This window comes from Halichoeres trimaculatus, unplaced genomic scaffold, assembly GCF_033239565.1.
Source record: "Halichoeres trimaculatus isolate MK-OKI-2021-1 unplaced genomic scaffold, fHalTri1.1 fHalTri1_scaffold_18, whole genome shotgun sequence".
NCBI classification, from domain to species: Eukaryota; Metazoa; Chordata; class Actinopteri; order Labriformes; family Labridae; genus Halichoeres; species Halichoeres trimaculatus.
The window spans coordinates 28,317,129-28,330,744 of record NW_027437196.1 but is presented as its reverse complement, the minus strand read 5'-3'; positions in this window follow the sequence as shown (position 1 = coordinate 28,330,744).

Genomic DNA, 13,616 nt, shown 5'->3' with positions numbered 1-13,616 from the left:
ATCATGCAACAGTAGCACGCAGTCTTCTCTGAAACAAAGTTTGATTGTTGTTTGTAACAAAGAGACACATGACAATCACAAGGAAGACAAGTTGCTGGATGTCTTCATCGTTGCTCTTTATTTACTGTGTCACATTTTTCTTCTTTGTTGGATTTATTACCAGGGTACACTGCGATGTGCTGCTACGGCTTACACACCGCCTTCCTTAAGGGGGAACGGTTGGCTGTGAAAACGCAAACATGACCAGGCTTGACCAAGCCAACTTGTACCAAACCATACTGACCTAAACTGGACCACTTGGTGGAAACAGGGCAATAAGGATTCAGGGATGATTTTCTGACATTAAGTAAATCCATTTTGTTAGAAAATCAACTCGATACTTTAACATATTGATACATGAGTTCCAGAGATCTTTGTCTTATCAACATGATCAGTAGTTTCCTTAATAACCTGTTCAGAAATGTTTTCTGCCCCCTAGGGGATTATCATTCCACTACAGGCATCTGAGGTTCTACTTTGGCCCTTTGCAAAGTGGCTGCCCTCATGAATCATCCACATCTCTTTTCAGGAAAATCATTGATACTTTCTAAGAATTTGCAGTAAGAATAACATCTGAACTGTTACCAATTAAAAACATAAATAAAATAAAAAAATGAAAACTTCACCGATTTTTTTTTTTTCCAAAAGTAACCAGTTTATCATTCATTCATTTTCTTATCCTGTTCAGGGTTGCAGGTGGCTGGAGCCTATCCCAGCTGTCATTGGGCGAGAGGCGGGGTACACCCTGGACTGGTCTCCAGCCAATCACAGGGCTGACAGAGACAGACAACCATTCACTCACACACTCACACATACAGACAATTTAGAGTGCTAAATTAACTTGATGAGCATGTTTTTGGACTGTGGGAGGAAGCCGGAGTACCCAGAGAGAACCCACGCATGCATGGGGAGAACATGCAAACTCCACACAGAAAGGCCCACCGGCCAAGCTGGGAATCGAACTGGTGACTTTCTTGCTGTGAGGCTGCGGCACTGGTTGTGCGCCGCAGCCTCACATGTTTATCAAATGCTTTTAAAGAAATGCGTATTATAATCACTCTGACAACAGGAAAGATAAATGTGCTACGATTGTGCTAAGATTGATTATTGACCAATTAAAATATTTAACAGTCACACAGAGGAAAGCAGCTTAATTCAATTTATCCCTAATTTTTTTGCCAAAAAAGCAGCAGAAAAGTATTGGTATATCAGTTTTACACACACACTCACACACACACCCCTCCACTCTCCCTTCCTCTCACACTCACATCCAGGCACTCACCAGCTGATAAGAAGGATGACCTGCAATCAACAATCTTGGTCCCCATCCAGGACACAAACACTATTGCGCCTCTCCAGCACCTACACCCACACACCCACACACTCACACACACATCCACTCACACACACACACACACACACACACACACACACACACACACACACACACACACACACACACACACATGCACACTCTGTAGCCTGTGGCCTCTTAATCCTGCTCAAACAATCAGAGCATCACCATGTGCTTCAGGCCTGACATTGATTCATTGACGTTTCCCCATTCAGGGGATCTATCTGGGCTGGGTTTGAAGAATGGTCCGGTGTTATTGGCCTGCTGGCCGGGGCCCAGGGCAAGGTAAATATCAGTGAGCAGTAGTGTAATACCCCAAATGGAGATAGGCCAGATAAACAAGTGGGAGGATGGGTTTAAGCCCCTCCAGTGTCACAGACACATTAACTTTCCTGTCTGGCTGACAGGCGCTGAGTGCTCGGTGTCTCAGCAGCAGCTCACACAGGTTACAGAGTTTGAGATTACGTCAAGTTAAAGGCACATTCTGTGCTTTTAAAGCCTGTAATTAGTAATAACCTGTTGTTAGAATTGTTGCTTATAACATTCATTACAACAAGCCAAGCTACAGAGGAAGTCAGTTAACCCATAAATATTAAGATCTGCATATGCAAATGGTTCAAGGGCTTCAGATTCCTTTCCCTTAGTGTAGATATAAGAGCATCAGAAACAGGCTCTGTAGTGGTATTCACTGCATGAGATCAAAATTAATAAAAAAAAAAAAAAACAGGGTCTGTGAGCACAGGTAGTTCCTGACAAATCCTCCTCGCCCATTTAAGATGGAATTTCCAGTCTGACGAATCAAACATGATATTCTTTTTGGAAATCCTGTCCAGCTTGTTGGTGCACAGATCAAATGCATCTGTGGTGGTAATTCACGCATATGTACCCACTACATCAGTGCAGCATTGACATCTCAGGAAAAGAAAGTTATCCATGCTATTGGTGGTCAATGTAGAGACAAAAAGTAAGTAAATCACCCTGAATATGTTTAAAACAAATAAACTTCAACGGAGGGAATGATCAGCCATGTGCAGCTTCGCACAATAATTTGCAAAATGCACAGATTCCAAGGGTTAAGTCAAGCGGCAACCTCTGGTCTAAGAATATGAAACGATGGTGAAGTGCTACAATCTGCTGTTTCTCGAGTGTCCGCCACAGGGTGGCTCCAGAAGTACTGGTAGTCACATACACATCGAGCCAAAAAAAGCCAATTTCAAAGCAGAAACTAACCGATTTACAGCCTGGTTCAAAAAATGTCTCCTGTCTGAGTCGCTAATGTCACTATCAGCACACATTGAACAGGGGGGGATTTTTTTCTAATTCAGCGGTTCAGAGGATATTAAGATCGCAAGCTCACCCAATCAGAGGCACAGCTCAGGTCATGTCACGGACAGGGGCCCTATAGCTGTATGCGAAGCCTGTGCCACATACAGCCACAATTCCTGATATGCTTAATTTTCCGTTTTAGAAACAGATGGAAGCTCAGGAAGCTCAAAGCTGGCGTCATATCCACCTTTGCTGTGTCCTCAGATTAGTTTCATTTCATGGTAACGAAACATGACTGTTTGATACAGTCTATGCTTTATACAGTCTATGAGTTTGTCATCATTTTGGGAAAGAGTCACTACAGGGGTCTGGAGAAATACAGCTGCAAAGTCGCTAAATTGACAACACTGATAGAGCACGCTCATTTCCAGCATAGGCCGAATATCCTCCATGCTAACAGGCTAAATGCAGTGCTACAAGGCCTGTCCATCTCCTTTTATTGTGTCACTTTTGCTGAATGGCCTTCATAGTTGTCTCACCCCCCTCTACTGGTCTAGCTGTGTTTTGCAACTACCTTTTTTTCTCCCTACATCACTGGCCTGTTTTGTGTAATCTACCTAGTTCCTGGCCCTGCGGTCAAAACAGGGACAAACAATGTGCCACAGGAAACTTGTAGTCCTGGGGAATGTTTAACCATATGAGGGAATCACAATAGCCATACTGGTAAGGCCATGTGCTTGGTTTGATGAGTCACCACATGGACAAAAGTTATATACAGATCTATCTATCTATCTATCTATCTATCTATCTATCTATCTATCTATCTATCTATCTATCTATCTATCTATCTATCTATCTATCTATGATAGATGATATTGAGAGATAAGCTCAAAGACATAGGAGTGAACCCATCCTTTGTCTCCTGGATCACAGACTATCTCACAGAGAGGCCACAGTTTGTCAGGTTGGGAAACTGCGTCTCTGGGACGGTCATGAGCAGCACGGGGGCTCCACAAGGAACTGTTCTGGCTCCATTCCTATTCACACTTTATACTGCAGACTTCAAATACAACTCTGAGTCATGCCACATCCAAAAATACTCCGATGACACTGCTATTGTGGCGTGTATCCAAAATGGACAGGAATCTGAATACAGGGATCTGATAAAAGCTTTCTGTGACTGGAGTCATAGAAATTGTCTCCTACTGAACACCTCAAAAACAAAGGAAATGATTGTGGATTTCCGAAAGTCTGGGCTCTGCCATCAGCCAGTTAACATCCATGGGGTGGACGTGGAGGTGGTGTCAACCTACAAATATCTTGGTGTACATCTGGACAACAAGTTGGACTGGTCCCTTAATACAGATGCACTCTTTAAGAAGGGGCAGAGCCGTCTCTTTTTCTTAAGGAAGCTCAGATCAATTGATGTCTGTGGAAAGCTGCTGCAGATGTTTTATCTGTCCGTGGTAGCCAGTGCTTTGTTTTATGGTGCAGTCTGCTGGGGAAACAGTTTAAAGCAGAAGGCCAAGAGGCGACTGGAAAAACTGGTGAAGAGAGCTAGCTCCGTGGTTGGATCCAGTTTGGACTCACTGGAGGCTGTGGTGGAAAGGTATACACAGAAGAAAGTGGAGGCCATCATCCGTCACTCTGATCACCCACTTCACACCATCATAGTCCAGAGAAAAAGCAGAAGGGGACGCCTTACCTCTGTGCGCTGCAGGACCGAGAGATACCGAAGATCGTTCCTCCCTGCAGCCATCAGAGTGTACAATTCTTTGCTTGGAAGAGAGCCCAAACAACTTGAATTTCCCTCCGGGGATTAATAAAGTATGTCTAATCTAATCTAATCTAATCTAATCTAATCTATCTATCTATCTATCTATCTATCTATCTATCTATCTATCTATCTATCTATCTATCTATCTATCTATCATCTATCTATCTATCTATCTATCTATCTATCTATCTATCTATCTATCTATCATCTATCTATCTATCTATCTATCTATCTATCTATCTATCTATCTATCTATCTATCTATCTATCTATCTATCTATCTATCTATTTTGATGGTGAAATTTTCTCAATGGTCAGTTCTTCCTGCAAAATCCACATTGTTTCTTCTGTTAAATTGTTCTTTCCTCTATAAACCTCTACACGAATTACAATTAAAACTTCCCAGACAGTGTTTGTGAATTGAGCTGCAGTGGTGAGGCAGCTGCAGAAAGTAACATATTTTAAATGTAGAATATTTAAAACACAGTGACTTTGGAAGACAGTCGTTAATTAAGAAATTTCTCAGAAAGAGTGGACACCTCGGTCTCATTTTGAGCCAAACCTGAATATGAAGTAAGTAAAGTTTATACTGAGACTAATTTGTCTTGGTTAAAGTTTAATCATACTGTATTAAAGATCAATTTCCAACATATTTTATGAGGGGTCTCTGATAGGTACTGTGGGAAAGATAGTGATTTCAGTGATTATAAATGTCATATTAAAAAAAGAAAACTAAGCTCTCATATTGCACACAGGATTTCTTTACTGGATGCATTTCTTCAGCTATATACTCCTGATTTACAGCTAATGCTGAATACTCATGCAAGCCAAACCTTACAAAATGTTCCCTCTCCTATAACATCCTCAGCATCCATATTTCAGAACCACACTGTGCTGTTGGAACAAACCACTTTGTAGTGCAGCTGAAAGTGGTGTTAGGAGAAGAGCAGGGACTGCAGCAAACACAGAAAACCTTTTGTTTTGCATCTCAGTTTCTTAGAAATAAGAATGAAGATCAGCAAACAATGCCTCTTCAGTATAATCCTGGGGTACTTTAGCTGCTTGGATGATATGTTACACACACACACACACACCTACATACACTTTGAGCAATGGCTTCAGTCTAATAGAGATGGTTGGTGTAAACGAGCTGCCATCTGAGCGGGGGTCATTAGAGGGGTCTCATTCAGTAAGAGGAAAATGACAGGACAAGTGTCATCACAGGAAGCTGTTTTATCCTGGCTGGACTTTATAATTAACCCAGGACGGCTGGCTCCCTGGATACGTCAGACCAGAGCTTCATACTCACTGTTATACTCACTTGCCACCATGGCTGTTGTTTTCAGAATCACAATCTGAATACTGAAATTTCATTTCAGTTACATCCCTTCCAAGAAATATAAGAAAACAGACAGTGACATGGAAATACCAGAATGGGAGTAACCTGGGAGCAGCTAGCATACCCTCAAGTTACTCAGCATCTTCAGTCGCCACAAGATCATTTTGACTCTGAAACTGTGCATCATGACCACAGACCACAAGAGATTATTTTCCTCATTTAAACATTGTAAAACGTAATATCTGTGCAGAGTGTAACTCTCTGGGCTGAATCTTATTAAAGTAAGCCCAAACTTGTCACTTTAAGTTGGACAGTCATTTCATTATCAGTGTTTCCCCTTTCTTTGTAGTCTCGCTGTGAAGTTTTCTCTTCCCTGCTCTCACTGTGCCTCTTATGACCACCAAATAATCCCTCCCAATCACATCTTCAGCTCGTTCCACAGTGTCATCAGTTGCTCACACCGTAGCTCAATGCAAGGCTTCACGAGTCAAACAGTAAGCAAAAACAACTGTGTGAAGTAGTGTTGTCAAGGTACCAAAATTATGATTCGATACAAAACCTGCCTAAAAAATTTCAATACCGTTACTTAAAGCTATGGTCTATGATCTGAAACCCATTTTTGCTGATGAGACACATTTGAAAAACGCAGCCTCACTCACCCCTCCCCTCCGTGTTCCTAGATCCCGCCCCCGAGCTCGTATCGCCCTTCTTTGCCTCCTAACAACACGCCCCCTCCGACAGAGCAAGAGGCCAGTCGGCAGAAAATGTAACAAACAAGACAGTCATCCTCCTTGTAACACACAGTTGTAGCTTTTTCAATTGGACCGGCGCGATCAAAACCATGAATTAGGCGGCGAAGCAGGTCTGGTGTTGCCACTGCCAGCTGATCAGAGCAGAGCCGACTGTGAGCGAGGCTTTACCTTTCTTGGCGTGTCTTCACCAGCTCAGTTTATAATGCTAAAGATGTGTGGCTAACTTATGCTAAAATCTATTGACAGAGCCGACCCGTTCCGACCAGCAGTGTTCAGTCATTAGCCAGTACAGGCACAGACTAACCAGAGTTATTCAGCTGACATCTCCCACTGTGGTAAACAAAGTCATTACCTGTTCAACAGAAACTCAGCTGTCTCAGCGTCAGTCTTCAGTCCCTAACCCCTCTGCAGCTTTTTCCACCGGTCGTACATTTCTCCAATATTCAGTCTCTGTTGGCACCTGTATCGCTCATAATTCTTCCTTGCTTCAGCCTTTTCCTCAAAACTTTTTCGTTTTCTTCCCTGTGGAGGGTAACAGTAACAGCTTCCTGGTTTCAGTCTTCTCTGGCTCCATGACGCTTCGGTAGCTGAGCAGCTAGCTGATGTGAGAGGGGTAGTGGGGAAGGACGAGGTGGAACCATGGGCATGACGGAGACAGGGGGTTGGATGGACTAGCACACAAATCCAAAAATGAGGGAAACGGCGGTTCAGATTGGTTGATATTTAGCCGTTTTGCAGCTGCTCTACTAAATGGATTTTTTTCGTTCTTTTTGGTTTTTATATTGCATGGATCAGACCATCGGACCATAATGGCCTCAAAACAGTGTTAATAATAAGAATTATTAAGCAGCTTGAAGGGAAGGCTGCCTCAAGTGAGTTTTCTGACATCTGTTTGCGTGTCTGTGGGGCTAAGGGAGAGTTTTAAATTGTGCTAATATTTCACATACACACACAAAGTTTTATAGATTACATGCAGAATCAATTCCTGGAGTCACCTGAACTCATTTATAATTCTCAAGAATAATTCAACTAAATAGAAAACCAGAAAATAGTCATTGTTGTACAGTAATGAGCAGGTAAAATAACCCTGCCAGACTTTAACAGCCATCTATTGTTTTCATGCTCAGCACACTGTAGTTTAGCCTACAATGTCTTGAGACACTGAATAACACACTTAAACAAGAATACTTAAAAAAAGTGTACCTGTGTTATTTAAGCTCTTTCACAGATGCAACGCTTAAGTGTCTCCAACAGGTTTCTATCATTGTTAAAGTTAGAAAACTACTTGTCACTTATTGAACTGTGTGCTCTATGACTCAGGGCTGAGAGTGCTCCTCGCAGCTCATGTTTTTATGACACTGATTGTTTATCTTATCAACTACAAATCCTGGTGAACTAGTTTGCTTGTCACAAAGTAGTTGACAGTCATTTGACTCATGTGTTTGGGCACGTCGTTTGAATCTGTCACTCTTGCTGGTTCGAAGTGTTTCATCCGTATGTGTCGGCAGTAGGCTTTACAGGCGGGCTTTAAAACGTCTATTAGCTTACGAAGCCGCCCGACTGTCGACTTTGTAAGTAAAGCAAAGCCAAATTTCACTCCCTGTGGCCAGTTCACAGGAGCACTGGAACTTGAAGCTCATGTCTAATACTCTGTCTTTACTTTTGTACACCGCCAGAAATCAAACTGTGAGGCAGTCAACACAAGATTGGATGATTAAGATGCACATTAAACAACTTTGTCAGACTAAAAACGGGCAAGCATCGATGCACAGAGATAATACTGGCTCACTGTCTAACTTCACAACAACACACTCACTTTGGAAAGGGATCAAGTCCGCCCACTCCTCAGGGAGGAGAGTGGACCCAGCTCGGCGGCTGCAGACTCACAAGTTGCCTTAGTCAAAATGTCTCTGATTCAGACGAAAAAACAAAAAATGCTTTGGAGTATCGATACTTAAAACATGTGGTATTTTTTACTTTTTGAAGACAGGGGGTATCGATACTTTCTGAGTATTGGTACTAGTGTGAAGGTGAAGCTTCTAGGCGTTAAAGTGGTAAGAAGTTTGTGCTGACCCTGTGCAGGGTCGGTTCAACCCTTCAACACCTGAGCCTCAAAATGTGTTTACTTGGACTTTTTTCTTATTTTGAAGATAGAGGGTCATAAAATGTCCTGTGAGTAAATTCTGGGGCCCATTTACCATGGTTGTGAGTATTGATTATAGTTAGGAGTTTGTTAGCTCCTCATCTGCTAACTGGTAGCCCCTAAACAAACCCAGTCAAGTAAACAACTGTAATGTTAAGCATGACCAACCAGTAAGCTACAGCGACAACCAGTGGCTGGAAGCCGCCCATGACTGCTCTTGAAGTTGAAATCAAGAGAAATACTGTATCGATGAATTCATCATCGTGATAAGAGAATATATACGTCGTTATCACGAGATAACACTGCATTAAAAAGAAGAAAGAAAAATCCATGGTCGTTTTTTGCTTCCATATAAAATGTCTCCATGAGACCCTGTGGTTTTTAATTTTGGAAAGTCTTTTCAAACATGATTTTTAATTTATTTTCTTATAAATTGCTTAACTGTTGTCTTCATCCTGTAATATGCTTTTTGAGACAAAAACTGTCATCTTCAGCTTCATGTACGTCACAGCATCCATATGTTAGCATGTATAGGAGCAGATGAAAGGAGGTAAAATAAGCAGGTCTTGAGTCTCACAGTAGCAGATATTCAGGAAATGCCAAATGGGAAGAGAATGGGAGGGGAGAAATTAGGGAAAAGGATGAGGCAGAGCGAGGAGGAAATGTCTAGTTGTAATTGAGGCTTTGATGGCTGACAACGCTGTGAGCAGCTTTTACAAGGCCATCCGGGTGAAATGTGAGGAAATGTGGACTAGTGCTACTTGTTTGTTGCTTCTGAATAATTTAAGAGCAATTGTACAAGAAGACATATTGGTTCATATGTCATATAATGGTCTACGCCTTTGGCTGACACTCTGCAGAATCCCAAAGGCCCATTTCCAGACTCTTCCTGTCTGCTGTTTGTAAGGCAGGTGAAAAAAAGGAGAAGACTGTTGCTATTAATGTAACTGTGATCTATGTGACACACTCTACTGCCAAATTTATGTTTTAAATTTTACATTCCCCAGCAGGCTCAGTGATCTAGCAACACATAAAAGGAGTGTTCTGGAAAATGCTCAGCTCTGTCTGGACAAAGCTTACGTAAACAGAAGCAGATGATGCTTGTCTTCCCCGTCTTGTTTAGCTGAGTTAACAACAATCCTCCTGTGGCTCTGCCTCACACCAGTATGTGCTTTATTTTACCATGTGTTTCTTTTGTATTTTATTTTTAAATCACACTAAATTTGGATTAGAGTTGTGGCAAAATGCCAGATGTGGCAGACCAAGTCACAAAGAATCATGCAGCATTGCTGCCTTTACTATGGGACAGAAAACAAACCATGAATGTGATACAGATAAATACAGATAAATATTGAGTTTTTATCTTTCACTCCTAGCTATTGACCTTTAATGTGGCAGGAAACTACACAAAGTCTAAAACAATGAGCCAGTGTATCTGGATGCTGCAGTCGATCCTCTAGGCTGGACTTCTGCCACATCTGTGTTCGGTACGTCTCTGCTCTCATTCATCAAAATTCATCTGCAACGTTCTGAGTCTGCAGCGTAGAGAAACACCACCATACAGCTGGAGTCAGGAGACCAGGTATGTCCCTCCATATGAACATATCCTTTGTTTTTTTATCTCCAGGATGAACGTCTTCTTCTGCAGTTTTTCTAGTTATAACATTTACGATGTCTACAACAAAAACTGAAATCTGAGCGTTTGAAAAATGGCTTTATTATACTGGATATGAGTCAAATTCAACGGAACGGTCCAGAAACATGTCTTATTTTCAAATATATCGTGACAAAAATGAGGTCCACATTGTGGGGGGTGAAAAAATATAAAACAAAAAACAAACAAACAAACAAAAAATCATAGATTAAAAAAAAAAAAAAAATATATATATATATATATATATATATATATATATATATATATATATATATATATATATATTTAAATCATCTCAAACAATTCAGACCTAATTTTTGTCATCAAGTGCCTTGAAATACGACATTTTCTGGACTGGTCTGGTGAATGTGGCTCAGATTAAGTCTAAAAAGACTTTTTTTTAATTTATTTTTTTTTACTTAAAGTGAGACATAAACACTTGCTTGGATTTCAAGTTTTTGGCAATGTGCCAGGTTAAAAAAAAATAACAGAAGCCCTGCTCTGAGAAAAAATAAATTGAAAGCATAAATAAATAAAAGTTAAATTTAGAAAAAAAAAAGAAAAAAAAAAGTAGACCTGTCCTGAACAAAAAGAAAAATAGCTCTGAAAAGTTAAATGGAAGACATGCCTTAAAAATGAATAAATAAATAAAAATTGGAAGACTTGCTCTTAATACAAAAAGAAAGAAAGGACCTGCTGTTGGACCACATGAAGAAACATCCTCTTTGCTCTCTCTGCTCAGTAAGCCCTAGCCTGTTGTTTTCTTTTTGATATTTTCTAAAAGAGCTAACAAAGTTTTATTATTTTTCTTGTTAATTTAAAAACCCAATGGAGACAGGTGTAGACCACAGACTGTATGAAATATGGATGTAGTCTCCTTAACATCACCCAACTGTTCCTCAAACAGTGACATGAAGCCAATCAGCAGAAACAGCCACATTGACGGGCTCTAAGCTTTTTCTGGTCACATGAGCTGAGCTGTATCTCTGATTAGCCAATTAGATGCTCCTCATATCATTTAGATCACTGAGTTAGAAAAACATTCAAATTTCAGATCTCTGAACCAGGCTGTAAAATGTTTTAACATGAAACTCTGTTTTTATTTTTTTATGGCTGAGTGTGTACGTGGTTTCTGGTCTTTCTGCAGCCAGCCTCATGCAGACTCACAAAAAGAACAGCAACTTTTAGCATTCCACAAAGGCTTCATTTTCATTTTTCTAAACCAGATGTTGCCCTATGGTGGGAGCGCAGAGATGTTCTCATATGACCTGTCAAGTCTGGCAGAAACAGGCTTCCATGGACATCACATTCTTAACGGCTTCAGCTAAAGTGGTTGGTGTTGATTGTAAACGTAAGAGAGCTGAATTCACTGTTTATCTCTGGGTCCAAAGACTGAATCTGCTCCAGCCTTTTCTCTTTTAGATGGCGAACATGTCTTTTTAAGCCATGGCAGAAAAAAAAGAGACAATAGAAGGGGGGCCCTTACAGAAAAGAAGTTTTTCAAGTATGCTATTAGTATACTTATTTTCAAGACAGTACACTTTCAGTTTACTTTCGATGTCCTTATCCCAGGTATACTTAACAAAGTAATGAGTAAGCATACTTAGATTATACTCTAAAGTATATTTAAAAGTCTAAGTATACTTAGCCTATAGTTAAAAGTATAAAGGAAGTCTAAGTATACTTGGCTTTAACTGAGAAGTATAAGGAAAAGTCTGTCTATTTGGCAAATACTTAACCTTTTGATCAAGACATACAAAGGAAAAGTAAAGTAAGTACTCAAACATATGCCTGTCGTTCAAGGGAATTTGGGTTGTAGCTGTGCCTCTTCTATTCTGTGCTTATTCTGTTCTTTTATTTTTAGGTTTGAAAAAAATAAATAAAAACTCAAATATAAGTATGATGTTAAGTTCACTTAAGAAGAACTTCAGAATATACTTACAGTTTAAAAAGTATTAAACTAGCAGCGTATTGATTTTTTTTTTTTACTATATTGAGACTTGAAGTATACTTAAGAGTGCACTTTCATAGACTACAAAGTGGTTTGGAAGTTTATAAGTTGTATACTTGCAGAATACTTGTAGTATTGTTGCAGTACCAAATAAAACTTTAATATGACCTAGCTGTGTACTCAAAGTTTACTACTCTTAACTTGACAATATGCTTTTAGTATTCTCTTAGTATACTTTTATGAACTAAAAGTAGACAACTATCAAATAATTAGTGGACTTAAAGTGTACCAGCAGTACACTTCACAGTATACTTTCATAAACTGAAAAGTGTGCAAGAAGTATATAACTAGTAAATTTAAAGTATACATGTAAGTTTCGTTGCAGTATACTTGCAGTACAAAATAAAACTTGAATACAAACTAGTAGTGTACTCAAAGTTTACTTCTTTTAACCTAAAAAAAATACTTATAGTATACTTTTTTTAAAACTATAATGGGCCAATTTAGTCCCAATAAGTATTGAAAAAGTACGCTGGTAAGTAAACTACTAGTATATTAATATTAGTACACTTGCTGTAAAAAGTGTACTTGAAAAATACACTTTACCTTTACTTCAGTATACTTAACAAAATGAACTTGAAGTATGCTTCTTTTTTGTAAGGGGGATGTGAGAGTAAAATATGAAACCTACAATTTTTTAGTGACTGACTCACACATGGTTTACTTAATATGAGTAAACACTCATACGAACCATAGTACTAGTGAGCTCTGGGTGCTTGTAGTTTCATGAGTTGTAGTTACTGATTGTTATTAAAGCAGCTATCCAGTCTAATCCCCTCTATACAAAACCTGGGAAAATACAACATGGACCAACCAGGACCTGCACATTAAAGTGCGCAGTCGCTTTAAACCACTCACCTTCTGCCTTGTTCAGCCCTGGGTAATACACTTCAGGTGAAGTCTTGAACTCCATGAGAGCTGTTCTCTCTGCATGAGCCTGGCTGATTAGCTGCTCTGCTTTACGTCAGGAACAGGTTGAAGTATCATGAGAGGCCAGACCCATGTATTACTTCTGGTATCCAGAATGAGATGTCACGTCTATGGGAAACTGCCCATCAGGCATAAACATCAGGTCCTTCATCCAGTCATTAAACATCAGTAAAAACATCACGTTTATGAAGACTGATCTAATGCTCTTCAAGACTTGAAGCTGGAAGTAGGTTGTAATTCTGTGGCAAGACTACTATGTTTTTCAGGCTCACTGCTTCTTTCATTACTGTGTTTATTTACATGTAACTAAACCCCCCTGATTTTCTTTTTTCACTTACATCCAGTCCAAGCT